Genomic DNA, 16,328 nt, shown 5'->3' on the forward strand with positions numbered 1-16,328 from the left:
TATAGTCACCGGATAAGATACACAAACACATAAGGAAAACTAAAAATCTTTATCATATTTTCCCAAAAGGTAATATGTCCTTAAAAATTGCTTATCACCTTCTTTGTCAATTTTCTCCATTTTCTCTGTAAACACCTCATCAATTTGGCAACTGAATAAATATTTGTTAAAAAAATGTTTGAAAAAAAAAATTTGAAAAAATTTGTTAAAACTGAATAAAAAAATTGAAAATGTGCATATATATATATATATATATATAGGAAAATGAAAATTTCGGGGATGAATCTACAGACTAAAGCATGTCCTGGGAAGGTATTTTGAAGCAACTACCTCCGCCCCTTCTCCCTCTAGAGGGCCCTGACCTTTGATGACCTTTGAATGACATATGATATATAAATATTTTGCCGACAGAAATACATATTTTGGCTCTATTCAACAAAATCTGTTTGCAATTCTCGCGCAACGGTTTACTAATTTAAATATTTTTACCCTAATTTAATACCAAACAATTCCAGTTCCTCACTAATAGCAAGTTGGACAGGGTATAATCAAATGACCTATTCTTAAGGCAACACTGTTTTCGTATCACGCACATTCTGTATTTACGTGATTGATTCAAAGTTTTTATGGCATAATGTAAGAGCGATTGTTGATTGCAAGACATGACTGGTACCACTATTAGCAAAAATATAATCTTAAGACCTCCGGGATGGAATAATGCTGGAAATATTATGTATAATCAACATTGCTGCCAAAATATGTTCGTGGATTTCGACTGGAAGGTTTCAAGGTTTTAACAAAAAAAAAAAAAATGCCTTGAGAGATTTTGTGTACAAACAACACCGTTGCCACAAGATTTTGGGGGAGTTTTGGCTGTACATTTTCAAGAACTTATGAAAAAACTGCTAGTTTTGTACACAACACAGCTGGAAATATTTTTTATACAATCAACGTTACTGTCAAAATATATTCATGGATTTTAACTGTAATTTTTCAACATTGTATAAAAAAATACACTTTTTGCAGAAAATAAATTATCAGCATATTATTAGTAGACCTACCGTTGCCAATAGATTCTTATGGATTTTGGCTGTTTTTCAAACTTAAACGAAAAAAAAAAAAGCACATGTTGTAAATAAATTGTAGAAAACGGCAAAAAAATTTGGAATAGAAAAAATATTTCTTTAGAAAAACGTGCCAGAAATTTTATGTACAATCGGCATTTTTTTTTTTTTGCAAAAATTATTGAAAACTGGGATAATTATTTTTTCGATGAAAATAAGGCTAGACACATTTTACTGAAAATCAATCACACTTCGAATTATTAATGTGAATTTGGCTGCAAATTTTCAATATTCGGCAAAAAAAAACCTGCAGATTTTGTTGATGAACATTGCAGAACAGCTGGAAACCTGGATTGAACATATATTTTATAGATAAGGAAGCTGGGAATGTGTTTTATGATTTCAGCCTAACTAAGAATGGTTTCGCTTCCTGTGTACTTCGGGTTCCAAGTTCCCATTAAATATTGCACTTTTCGTAAATTTTGCAGAAAATATTAGAAGACAACAATAATAATAAAGAAGCTAATTGATTGGCTGGCTTCTACGGTGATGGCTCTATACCAAGCTTCATAAAAGGTTTTTATTGAGAAATCATTGCTTTTCGAAAACTTTACAGAAAATGTTAGAAAGCAGCAAGAATACAACATATATATATATATATATATATATATATATATATATATATATATATATATATATATATATATATATATATATATATATATATATATATATATATATATATATATATATATATATATATATATATATATATATATATATATATATATATATATATATATACAATTGTATATATCCGATATCCAATGTATATATCCAATGTATAAATCCTATAGCAATACAAATTAAGAAAAACAAATCAACAATACAAATAAGAAATAACAACTTACAAGAGGATAAAATCGATAAAACTAAAATGAACAGTTTTTCAAAACAGTTCCAGCATCCTTACCTCAGCGAAGTTCAACCAGGACTGATAAATAAATTGTGATGAAATGAGGCAATTCATTGAAATGAAAGAAAGTGATTCAAAACACGTTTTTAATGCCAGCCTAGCTTTTTGCGCTGCTGATCTCATAGGTCTATTTGTGACAGGTTCTGTGTTCATATCTATTATTTTTTTTATAATATTTCGCAAGGTCATTTTTAATTAAATTTGTGTATAGAGCATTTAGTGAATATTCTCCTAAATCCCTATTTAAGGAAATATTCATATTAATCTTAAGTCTGATTTCAATCAGTGGGTTGGTGCGCTGGATTCGGGATCCTTTGTCTGAGAGGACACAGGTTCGAATCCCGGTGTTCCCAATTCTTCGGTTTGGGACGGGGGTCAGTGGTGTGACCCTGTAAGCTTAGCCAGAGTCGACCCAGCTCTAAATGGGTACCTGGAGAAATCTGGGGAAGGTAAACAGGAAGGGTGTGCGAAAGCACAGGATGGCTGGCCCCCAACCCCCCATTGCACTTCCTGGCTGAAGGGCCAAGAAACGGAGATCAGCACCGCCGGTAAGGACTGTAAAGTCTAAATGCCGTATCCTTTACTTTTATATATATATATATATATATATATATATATATATATATATATATATATATATATATATATATATATATATATATATATATATATATATATATATATATATATATATATATATATATATATATATATATATATATACAATTGTATATATCCGATATCCAATGTATATATCCAATGTATAAATCCAATAGCAATACAAATTAAGAAAAACAAATCAACAATACAAATAAGAAATAACAACTTACAAGAGGATAAAATCAATAAAACTAAAATGAACAGTTTTTGAAAACAGTTCCAGCATCCTTACCTCAGCGAAGTTCAACCAGGACTGATAAATAAATTGTGATGAAATGAGGCAATTCATTGAAATGAAAGAAAGTGATTCAAAACACGTTTTTAATGCCAGCCTAGCTTTTTGCGCTGCTGATCTCATAGGTCTATTTGTGACAGGTTCTGTGTTCATATCTATTATTTTTTTTATAATATTTCGCAAGGTCATTTTTAATTAAATTTGTGTATAGAGCATTTAGTGAATATTCTCCTAAATCCCTATTTAAGGAAATATTCATATTAATCTTAAGTCTGATTTCAATTGTTTCTCGAACTGCTTGCTTTATGGCTAGATCATTGCTAATAATGGAGGATTCTTCAAAAAGTATTTTGTGGCTAGGATTTTCAAAAATATGGCTGCTTAAAGCAAAATCAAAAGAAACAGAAGTAATATTAGAATTCAGAGCTTGGGTGATATCATCCTTATGCTGTTGTAGGCGTTTCTCGAAATTCTGGTGGGTTCTCCCTACATCGAATTTTCCAGTCACATGGTATTTGATAGACACCTCTTTGGCGAGTAACTGGAGTTTTATCTTTACCAGAATTTAGGAGATTTATGATTTTCAAATTATTGGTAAACACAGCATACAGATTATTTTATGTGCATACTTTTTTAAGATTTCTAGTGATTTTTGGGATATATGGGAGGGTTTTTGGGCTTATCGGGATTCTCACATGGTAAATTATCGTTGATTTTATGGGACTGTCTTTTCACTCTACGGTTAATTGTATTATTAATAAATAAAAGAGGATACCCATTTCCAAAAAGTATGTCCCTGATAAAGTCTAGTTCGGCTGTGATGTAGGGATCTGAACAAATGTTTAGGGCACGATCGACGAGAGATATTACGACACCTCTTTTAACTTGTGGAGGGTGATTTGATTCAAAATGTAAATATATATTCTTTTGTGTTGGTTTTCTGTAAATAGTAAAATTGAGTTGATATACGTTACGAATAATTAGAACATCTAGGAATGAGATTTTATTTGCAATTTCAATTTCTAGAGTAGACATTAAATTCCTATCATATGCATTAAGGTGATCCAAAAAACCCCTAAGTTCATTTTCCCCATAATTCCAAAGTGAAATTACGTCATTCATGTAACGTTCTCAAAAGATATGTTTCAAAAAATACGAATTTGATGGCCAATTTTCAATATGCTCTACATAAATATTGGCCAGTAACCCGGAAAGAGGCGCACCCATGGGTAAGCCATTTATTTGTTGGTAGAAAGAATTACGGAATTGGAAATACATTGAATACTTGTTAAAAAGTTTAACCAAGGTCATTAAAACGTCGCAATCTAATCCTGTTGCTGAGACTTCTATTAAATCATAATTTTCGTTTATTTTTTTTTCTAATAATTTCTCGGATTCTGCTACATTAATATTTGTATACATAGACACAATGTCAAAGCTACTAATAATTGTATTTTCTGAAATATTTACATTTTTGAATTTTTCAACTGAATCAACCGAATTACATATATAAGATTTTTGAGAAAAAAGCAAAGGCTTGAAGGTTGTACATAACCATTTTCCAATGTTGGAGGCGGGGGCTTTCTTACAAGCTACAATTGGCCTTAAAGGAATGCCTTGCTTATGTAATTTTGGTAGACCAAAAAATTTTGGACAAAAGCTGCCTCGGGGGAAAAATTTATTATATAATTTTGCGGTAATTTTACCATTTTGTTTTAGATCTTTTAATTCTTTTATAGTTTTGCTAAAAAACTGATCAGTATGATCGTGGGTTATAGTTTTATAAAATTTATGCACATCTAAATGACAAAACTACATATGAAACTAGACTTAAGATTAATAATAATATTTCCTTAAATAGGGATTTAGGAGAATATTCACTAAATGCTCTATAAACAAATTTAATTAAAAATGACCTAACGAAATATTATAAAAAAAACAATAGATATTAACACAGAACCTGTCACAAATAGACCTATGAGATCAGCAGCGAAAAAAGCTAGACTGGCATTAAAAACGTGTTTTTAAATCATTTTCTTTCATTTCAATGAATTGCCTCGTTTCATCACAATTAATTATCAGTCCTGGTTGAACTTCGCTGAGGTAAGGATGCTGGGACTGTTTTGAAAAACTGTTCATTTTAGTTTTATTGATTTTATCCTCTAGCAAGTTGTTTTTTCTTATTTGTATTGCTGAGGACGGCCCTTGGACATAGGGCCGAAATATTCATTCTAATTTGTTTCCCACTGTCTTGAGAAATTCCCTATTGTTCCTCTTGTTTTTTGGTATTAATATATACATTTTGGAGTACAAGGGACATCAAATATTTTTTTTTTTTTTGTAACAACATGTTTTGTAAGCGCTCTCACGTTGAAACATCAAAATAAATAAGACTGGTTAAATTTCACCATCAAAATAAATAAAATAAATAATCTATTTAAATAAATATAATAAATAAATATAAATATAATAAATAATCAAAATAAATTTTGATGTTAATAAATATCATCAAAATAAATAAGACTGGTTAAATTTAACCACGCTTTTTTGTCCGTGAAAATTCAAACACTAACAGTCTGTTAATTCTTACAGACAAATGCACCTTCAAAGATAAGCTACACATTCTCAATGTGGTCTTATACCTGATATTTTATGCATATTTTTTTTTTTTCAATTTTGTATCCCTTGCTACCAAGAACCGTATAACTCCATATCGGGGTTTTTTCAATTAAAAATTAGAATTTTCGATTTTCCTAATTTTGTAAGTGTCATATTGCGTAATTTTCCGCTTAACGAAATCAAACAGCCAGGTTTCAACTTCAGTATCTGAACAAAAACAAAAGACTATCTTTTAAATAAACAGAGTTCGGCTATTTTTTCCCTTTTAGTCTGTGATAGTTTTTCGTCATAAAATAGGCTATTATTATTATTTTTCCCCCACTTATCTTTTTTGCTATTAATCGGATTAATTTGCTATTTTAGTTCTTGGACATCAATTTTGTTGTTATACTTTACTAATTTGTGTTAAATTTTTATGCTTGATTGATATTTTTAACTTTTGTCTGGTTGTATTGGTGGTTTCTTTGTTCTGATTTTCCTTACTGGATATATGGTGCGAATTCGGCTCATTAAAGCTTGTTACAGTCTTTGGAAAATAAATATTATCTTATCCTAAGTATTTTTAATCTTATTTTTAATCTAATCTTATTTTTCTTCTATCTATGTAAAAGAATATTTCCAAAGTAATTTCATTTAAAGCATAAACCAGTTGAATAAAAATAACCAATTTAATCACTCAACTCAACTCACTAGGAAAAATTGGATGACATTAGCAAATTTCCCCAAAACTAAAAAATTGAACATGGTTACCGGCTCTATAACTCCAGAAGTTATCTAAACTTTCATATGAATGAATCTGGTGTTCGTTAAATTTCATTGTGAGTGGGCTTAAGCGATTGCTGTCCCCAAATTTCCCCAAAAGGAAATTTAGCTCTTCAAAATCTTCCCAAAGAAGACTTAAACGATCTGCAACGTTCGTGTTACAAAAACCATGGGATAGGGGAACCACTAGGCATAGTCAAGGAGCATGAGATATATAATAATTTTTCTCCGCATTATTGGGGGGCACTTCCACCTTGCCCTCCCCCCCAAACGACTCTCCTGTCTATGATATAGTTGAATGAAGAATGTTAAATATGCTGTTTTTGAACTGATGTTCAATTAACCTAAAGGCCAAGACAGACATAGCCTTTTTATGCTGCGTTTTAGGAAAAATCAAGCAATTTCGAAGTTTTACGCTTTACACGGCTCTTTAGGAAAAACCAGTATATTTTCTTGGTTAAAGTAATTTGCATGATGTAATTTATTACTTGAATAACTTCAAATTCTCCTAAAACGTCAGAGATTACAGTGCCATCTAAAATTACTAAGCTTCTAGTACCGATTCATTAGGTATCTACTGAACTCTATGATCCCTACAAAGTACATATGTAGGGAGTTGCCTCGAGCCAACGCCCCTCTTTCAGTATATATTCCTGGGTGCGTGTTGGGTCCCTTAATTCGGCAGAAGCACAAGAAATGGGATAATGAAAGCATAAGAAATAGGATAAATGAAAGCACAATAAGTGGGATAAATGAAAGCATAAGAAATGGATAAATGAAAGCACAAGAAATGGGATAAATGAAAGCACAAGAAATGGGATAAATGAAAGCACAAGAAATGGGATAAATGAAAGCCCAAGATATGGGATAAATGAAAGCACAAGAAATGGGCTAAATGAAAGCACAAGACATGGGATAAATGAAAGCTTTATCACCCTCCCAAAATCCAAACACAGATCATTGAAATATTGATCTTTTTTCTGCGTTACCAAAAGTGTTGGATTCATGAAACTTTCCAGTTTTATGAAATATAATTAAGCAAATAGAAAAAGTTTCTCAACTGAAGTAAAGAGAACCTTTAAAACTGAAACAAATATAAATTACTCTGTATATAAGGGGGACTGACCTTTCTAAACACCTTCCTCCTTAAACATAAGTTTTTAAGTCTATTGAAAATTTTTTTTCTCCAATTGAGCATTTTCGTAAAAAAAAAAAATGAAAAAAAAAACTTCACAGTAAAGAAGTGTGTAAATCTACAATTGTATGTTGATTAGTACCGTTTTACCTTTAAATTTGTAATTACATTTAAATTTACTTCAAAAATTGGCAATGAATATTATTTTTGGTGAAAAGTCTTTGTTAGTATTAATACTAAAGAATTTCGGTTAGTTGAAAAGGAGTATTATTGTTTATATGGATAGAAATTCTGTGATACTTTTGATTGAAATATACATTTACTAAAAAAGAAAACAAACACTGTTCGCAATTCGCCTGCCACAAGAGGCAATAAGCTTGGAAGGGCAAGCGAGGTTATCACCCTCAGCTAATTAAAACCACATTTTATCCCGCTACTCAACACAAAAGAAAATCAACTGATGACTCATTCCACCCCCCCCCCTCATGACAGCTGATATGCAATTACAGATCACCAAGTATAGCCTAATTTCATTACAAATAAAGTGAATCAACTTGGTTGAATCCAGTACTGCCACCGTGTGGCATTCCTTTCTTTTGCAACTGGGAAGCCTAAATATAGTCATTGGTACTTTTAAATTAATTAGCTTCTCAGGATTTTAAATTGATTACAAAATTTGTCCTCTTTGGGGTAAAGTCGTAGTTTGGTGCCCTAAACCACCTAAACTATCACCTAACCACCACTGCTATTATTGGCGTCTGCCCCCCCCCTGGAAAATTTTATGACGGCACCCTTGGCCACGGAATTCCTGTGCAATTTTAAAATCAATTTTTTGCCTGAACCATCAATAATTGAGAATTAAGATCTGAGCTTAAAATATCATAATTAAGATAAGGTCTTAGCAGTTTAAAGAAATACAGTGATACAATTTACCGTCACGTTAATGGCGTAAGAACTAGGGCCTGTGTTTAGAAGTTGAAATGGTTGAAGTAAAAGACCTTAGTTCAGAGAAGTAAGGTCTCAGAAATCTAGTGAACTACAGCAGGCCTTTGAAGGCCACATAAATAATTACCTTGGCGATTTCGTTAACAATGAACTAAGGTATGGGGGTCAAAACTGAAAATCATTGAATAGGGCGATATCTGAGAGAAATAAGTTCTTAGCTAGTCTGGGTCTTAGCCAGTCAGGGTTTTAGCCAGGTCTTAGCCAGGCCTTGACAGTCTGGTTCTTAGGTAGTCTGGGTCTTAGTCAGGTCTTAGCCAGTCTGGGTTTAAGCCAGGCCTTAGTCTGTCTGGTCTGCTACGCAAAACTGACGCTAGAGATTACCCTGGCATTAATGAACTGATTTAACGGCCATTTTAACGATAGGAAAGGCGCCACTTAAGTCGATTTCAATATTCTAGTAAGGCAATTGACTTGAAATTTTAATGCAAAAATTCCATGACTATTTTCAAGAACTATTCTTATGACTCATCTATAATTATCATGCGCAATAGACCAAAAAGAAAAAAACGCTATAATCATGACGGATCTTACGGCATCCGACAACCCTGAATAATAAATAACTCAATTGATCAACACCCTTTGAAGCAATATTTTGTATTCGATCTTTTTCACTTCATTTTGGCCAGCAGTCGACCTTATAACCCCTACCCAGCCACCATAAAAATACCAACATCCCTTCTGTTCCCCAAGCGTAATATTTTATACACCAAAAATATATAATCTCAATGCAAAGATTAGATTTCTCTACGGGTATCAAACACTTATCAGAGACTATAGATTTTCGGCAAGGACGTATAGGTCTATCCAAAGGGTACAACCAACCCAAGGGTATAATTATCCTACCTGGGTAGACAACCCAATAAGATTGGTGTTAACAAAGGAGGATTTTGCTTCAAGAAACTGCATTGTGATGTGCCTTTTCATGGCTATTCTAAATTCGTTTGTGACGCGTGTTTTAAATATTCTTACCTGAAATAAAAAAGAAGGGCTTAACTGGATTGAATTTATTAATAAAAACATGTGTAACTACGAATCAGCATATACTGTCCCTTGAGAATAAAACTAACCCGCTTTAATTCAAATGGCATTATGTAATTTTTTTTATCAAACTGAGGTATGTTACATTCCTAAGCTCAGCTTTACGACCATCAATTTGGAGTTAAACAAAAAGTACGTAGTCCCTGAATGTAGCGGGAAAGAGTTATAATGGATCATGGGAATTTAAGAGGATTAATTTTTGGGGAGGAGGTGAAACGTAAAGTTTTGAATAGATTGGGATGGAGGAGCTTCTTCCAAGAATTCTGGGACGAAAGTCTACAAAATCTACAAAAATGCAAAACTTTAGATTTTTTCCGAGATTAATTTTAAAACACTTCAGAAAAGAAGTTTTTCAAAGAAAAGTAAAGAGCCGTATTAACCTAAAACGAGCGAAAATAAAAGAAACATAATTATTTACCTTGAAACGAGCAGAAATTACTATTAATAAATAAATGAAATCCAAAATGAACAGTAATTAAAACAAAAAACCACACCAAATCTAAAGATAATAGAAATGAACCCTAAAACGACCAGAAATTAAAATGATTAATAAAGTCAAACTTAAAACAAAAGGAATGGGATGGCTGCCGCTTGAGCCTTCTAAAGATCATCAAATCACTTGGACTACGCTGAATACGATCTGTATTTTGAGCAGTGTATTTTTTTTTTAATTGTCATAAACTCCACAACAATAACAAAAATTCACAAGACTAATCAAAGTTTATAAATAAAACGGCGCTACTCCCCTCCCTACAAAACCCTCTCAACGGCTAAAGTTTTATTTGCGTTTTCTTGAAAACAATATGTATTTGAACAGTCTGGCTTTATTCACCAAATCACTGACAAAAAATCAATAAAAATAACCGTAATAATCAAGATGACTAGGAAGAACAATTGAAAGTGGACCGATTTTTTAATATATAATGTCATTAATTCCTGAAAATTTCACTGGGTTTTGAGTTTTCAAAGTTATAATTATAAAACAGAAAATATTTAAACTTTATTTTGTTATCAGTAAAGTGCAAATGAATCTAAACCCTTCAGAAGATTTAGAGGGCAGCAGCCCTGTGTAAAATAGTCCTATTGCAATTATCCATGTAGTACAACTGAGCAGCAATATGTTTTAAGATGGTTTTGGGTTCCCACCAACTGTTTCTGTCCTAATTAGCTTTGAGAACACGCGATTTTTGAATCCCTCCGATAGGTCATTTAAGAAGTTTAGTTTTGAATAGTGCAGATTATGGCACCCAAAGACATACTATAACTCAGGTCTTGTGCGCAGACAAGGCAGTTGAGCATTCCCACTCATACCCCCAACACAAAATCTACCCCCCCTTCCAGCCACATGGTTTCTAAAAATAAAACTTCTGTATAACAGTAGAGTGTAAAGGTGTAAAGAGGGAAGCTTTGAACAGATTGGGATGGAGGAGGAGAGTGCGCAGCTATGTTGGCCCCAGGGAGCTCGGTGCTGCAGTGAGTTATTAGTTGTGGTAGCAGTAGTAGCATTAGTACCTGGTTAAGACAAAGTTAAGACAAAGGTAAGACAGTTAAGACAAAATATGGTACTGGTTAACTATACAAAACAGACCCAAGAAGTGAAGTTCTCTTATTCCTAATAAAATTTGCCGAAATATAATAAAATATATTTTATTAACAAAATTATGGGAATTACAGCAGAAAATTATAGAAAGAAGGCCGTCGAGAATGCATTATATTAAATACCTATAAATATACTATATTAACTATATTATATTATACTATATTAACGATACTATATTAACTATACTAATAATATACTAACTATATTAACAATACTATACTATATTAACGATAAATATACTTTATTAACAAAATTATGGGAACTACAGCAGAAAATTATAGAAAGAAGGCCGTCGAGAATTCATTATATTAAATACCTAACCTAACCATAATACCAACTCTATATATTAACTATTGAATTAAAATATACCTACAACGTATTCCACTGAACCTAAGCTAAATGTCTCCGAATATAGATAGCTAAACCAGTTTTAGTCAGATCTTGCACAGTGAAATTTTTGAATGTGTTCTGAATAATTAACAAGTGCCTAAAACTTATTTGGTTAAGCCATTTTCGGTATTTTTCGGACTCACCCCCCTACTCCTGAAAAATATTCTTTCTAAGTGATTATCCTAATGTAAAACTTTTCATAATCTATTTGTTCGCTGAGTGCAATTAAATAAAAATGTAGAATAGAGTAAAAAGAACACCCCAGGAAACGATAAAAGATGAGTTAGAATCATGTACTTGTGTCGGTAAAAGTTCACAGGTTAAAACCAGGGTAGTTTCGGCTCAAACGAAAATGAACTTTAATTGGAAATGGGAACTTCAATTTGTTTGAGGTGTCAAAACGATAATTGCTAGGTAAGAATACTTTATGCCTAAACTTACTGGTAGAGCCTATCTATCAACTATAGTAACCACCGCCCGTCATGTAGGCTAATTTAGGTCTACCAAAATATTTGTAAGCACTGAATAATTTTCTAGCTTTGAGCAGAGCTGGGCACTAAACGAAATATATATATATATATATATATATATATATATATATATATATATATATATATATATATATATATATATATATATATATATATATATATATATATATATATATATATATATATATATATATATATATATATATATATATATATATATATATATATATATATGAGAAATCAATTTACGCACAAAACCAAAGATTTTGATCAGGCCAACGCAGAAGCGGTTTTAGGAGAGCAAAGGGGTGAAACTTTAGGGGTGCAAAATTTCAAATATACAATATAAAAAAAATATCAATAAAAAATATAATTATACTGTAATTTATAAAATTTTATTTTTAATAAAATGAAATAGAGGGCGCACTTGGCAGTAAGTCTAATCAAACTCAATCCGAAATTTCCTTCTTTTTTTTCTTGTCTTTATTGCCATTCCTTGAAAATAAAAAAGGGTAGACTGAATTTAATCAATTTTAATTTTTTGTGACACTTGTATCCACATTTTTTAATAAATGAAAAATTTGTTAAAATCTGACCTGAAAATTTTTGGGGAGCAGAGGAGGGGGCACCATATCAAGACGTTGCCCCAGGCCCGAGAGAGGCCAGAACCAAAACCACCAACGAGTGGTCCACTTTCTGAAATCGTATACACCATAAACTAGGCTAGGCCTAGTGTTTAAAACCTGTTTTCTCTCCCTCGGCCAAGCAAATACACATCCATTCATCAAAAAACTACAAACAGGGTTGAACTTAAGCCAGGTGGTACATGGCCCTAAGAATGCCTTGCGTGGCACGAAGAGGACCAGTGTGGCCGAAGTGTAAAAACATGGTGAAGCAAGGGACAGTCTGAAATGTACATCTGGTGGTAGAGAATAAATCTTAAACAAATTAAGTGGGGTATTTCTTTTCCATAGATCATTTTCATTGAGCATATCCAGTACATTTAAGTTTTATATTTATTAGATAGGCAAGCAGAGGGTCGGGGGGCGGGCCTTGCCACGTCTTTCTACCAAAATTTCGAAAAATCCTCAATAATTGCTTGCAATTTCTGTGTCATTCATCAATTTCCCGGGTATATATTAATTCCCCCACCCCAATTCACAGTCAAGTGCAGCCTTTGTTAATCACGTCTCGTAGCCAGTTTTCTTGGCTTAACAATTAAACATCACTGGAAAGTCATAAAGTTTGTTACCTTCAGGGGAATAGGTATCACATTTCGATGGTTATGGCAATTTCGTCAAAATTACCAAACTATGTAAACCATCAGAAAAAGGTGACATTCACAAAAATCTGAACACGACTTTAAAGTCTAAGAGGGAGAGCAGCTCCTTTCCAGCTTTTCCGCTGTCAAATGGTTATGTCCTTAGTCAGTTTTGTTGTTGCTAATGCTTGCTTGAACCTACTCGAAAACACTGTCTTAAATAATTCACAGTTGGCAACGTCTAATAGCGAATTCCAACGTTTTTGCCCACGAACTACAACAAGACCATTATATGAAGCTTACTACTGTAGCCATCTGTCCCCAGGCGATAGACTCCTTTCTTTTTTTCATAGGCGCCAAAAGACAAGATGTAATTTTAAAGTTGATAGCATATGTCTTAGTACTAGGCAAAAAATAACACTTAATAGGTAATATAATCCAGTGTAACTCATAATGTATTCAGAAAATATCAACAGGATTCAATTAGCTTTTATGCAAAGAATTATCGAAGGTTACAGATAGAAGCTATTGGAGAGCTAATAGGGAAGGGGATAAAACTATTCAATTGATGAGTCAAAAGAGGTTTTAAAAGAGAATGTGTCACGCAAATGTTCAGAAGTGGGAAGGGGCTAAACATTCTAAAAAGCATGTCCACTATTTCCTGCAGTTTTATAGATTTTGTATAATTTTATTTATATTTATATTTTTACATTATATTTTTGTATTTATATTTTTATGTTTATTTTTTTATATATTTAGAGCTTCGAATTGCATCCATCCAACTCCTCCTTGCAGCAATTAAATTCCTATGCATGTGGCCGGGTTGGCTTATGTAATTTTTGTGAGCAGAACAAAAATTCAGCAAAACTTCACTAAGGTAATAAACAAAATTAGTTATTACATTTCAGTGCCACTGATGTTTTGGAGTGACAGTGACACCATGACAGTGTCGGTGACAGCGACATTGATTCCTGATAGTCTAGATTCTGAAAAGGGCTTGAATCACCAATTTGACTTAAAAGAGTAGACATTTGGATTGTACCCCTATGCATTGCTAAGACAGCTGGCGATTACAGCTGTTGGGGAGGGGCAAGGTAAAAACCCATCGAAATCAAAAAATTTTACAGACTTCTATTGTTAACAATGAAAAAACAGTAGCAAAGTTGTTTATAACTAAAATAAAGGCGAAACTTTTTCTTATTTACGAAATACTACGATGAACAATCGAACTAAAAATCGTTTTCGCACCATCAAAAGCGTTGAATTTCAAAAGAATATGTACCAACTTCCATAATTTGACGACTCTTGACAAATTCAATGATAGAATAAAAATTTCCAATATTAATTGATAATACTGACTATACCGGTTAAGATTATGTCTTAAGCTTGTCCAAATGAAGCAGCGGTTTCTTATATTACATTCAGAATAATGAAAATTAAATTTTGGTTCTAAGAACAAAGACGTCATCTACGTTTGTTTTATATTAGATGTCGCAAAATATCACAAAATCGTCAAAGGGAATTGCTGTTTGATTCTAACTGCCAGAGAGGACAGAAGAGCATAGGAGTTGTAATGTTTTTTTTTTCAAACTTTCCGCGATAGACTTCTTTTTTTTTACTCAACTCAAGTTTTACTGATTTTACCACTATATTTGCGCTATATTTTCTATAATTTTAAACAAGCTTCGTACAATTAGTTTTTGGTTTGCTGATCTGATGACCTTCTCTTTTTTTTCGTTTACGAGTAGTTTGCCATTCCTCAGACAAGGGACCCATCAAACCCCTCAGACCCCTCTCCAAATTTTGGGACCCATCAAACGAAATCCCTAGTACGAAAATTTCGAGAAACCCAATTAACAAGACTACAGCTCAAAGGTGGAATTGCAGGAAACCTAAAAGGAATGCTGCAAACACTGCTTTGGTCTCAACACGCAGCCTTAATAAGATCCAATAAAATAAAAAAAAATTGACTTAAACTAAGGAGCGACATTAAAACTTAAAACTAACATAAATTATTCCGTCTATGAAAGGGCTATCCTCTCCTCAACGCCTCGCTCTTTACGCTAAAGTTTGACTATTTGTCACAACTCTACTTTTCAAGACAATAAAAACATTAGCGTAAAGAGCGAGGCGTTGAGGAGGGGACAGAATCCATCCATATACGGAATAGTTTCAGTTCGTTTTAAGTTTTAGTGTCACTCCTTATTTTCAGTTATAAAAATTGTTTTTTCTTTTATTTGATTTCTGAACGTTTTTCAACTAACGCAGGCTCGAATTTGGCTCACCTTACATGAAAATTAAAGCAAAATTTGCACATTAATTTTCGCAGATCTATTTCGTATATGAAGGGTGGCCCCTCCTAAATACCTTGCTCTTTACGCTAAAGCTGTTAGCACTTTTAAAAAAGCTCCCTATTCTAATTAAACGGCCCCCGTGCTTCAGTAGACGCTCTTAAAAAGTTGAGATAAACAGTCAAACTTTAGCGTATAGAGCAAGGTATTGAGGAAGAGGCAACCCATCATATATGGAACAATTTCTGTTCGTTTTTCAAATTTTGCCGGTAAATCAGGCTCGCCCTCTATGAAATATTCCCTTCCCCCTCACGGAAAGCTCCTCCGTGGAAATTTAATGCAACGCAAAGTGCACCCCCACCACCAAATTGCCTCCAAGTTGTTCCATCCCAGTTGAGAATCCTCTCTCTCTCTCTCTGTAAAATTGCTTGCGGACGATTCAGCCTGAAAGATTCTCCTTACCGTTCTTTCATTCGAATAAGACTTTAATCTCTAATTGGTTTCTCGGTTACTCCAGAAATGCCTTCTTCCGTGGAAATTATTTCCTGGAAACAAAAATACGTGGGGAAAGGCCCCTGTATAGTTCCCCAAGAACATCTCTACATGAAAAATTTGGCAAAGTGATTGTAAGACAATTAAAAAGAAAATCGTAGTAATTATGTCAAATCCCCCTGGGGTAACATTTCTCATGAAATATTCACCCCCCCAAATTCCCCCCTCCAAAGAAGATTCTTTTTATAGAAATCCATCCCAAGCCCCCCCCCCAAAAAAAGTGCATGTATACTTCCCAATAATAAATAC

The 16,328-nt window shown here is 32.9% G+C and overlaps 1 protein-coding gene across 2 annotated transcripts in view; it reads right to left on the reverse strand.

The window, feature by feature from the left end:
* LOC136034012 (epidermal growth factor receptor-like) overlaps positions 1-16,328 on the reverse strand; it is a 180,266-nt gene that overhangs the window by 101,915 nt on the left and 62,023 nt on the right. The window contains exon 1 of one of the 2 annotated variants that reach the window (XM_065715063.1): positions 9,300-9,318. The exons of the other annotated variant lie outside the window; for it this stretch is intronic. The gene's annotated coding sequence lies outside the window, so the exon portion shown is untranslated. Of the gene's footprint in view, positions 1-9,299; positions 9,319-16,328 lie in introns of those variants that run through there. 2 annotated transcript variants of the gene reach the window in all.

The sequence above is a fragment of the Artemia franciscana genome, chromosome 12 (genome assembly GCF_032884065.1).
Source record: "Artemia franciscana chromosome 12, ASM3288406v1, whole genome shotgun sequence".
NCBI classification, from domain to species: domain Eukaryota; kingdom Metazoa; phylum Arthropoda; class Branchiopoda; order Anostraca; family Artemiidae; genus Artemia; species Artemia franciscana.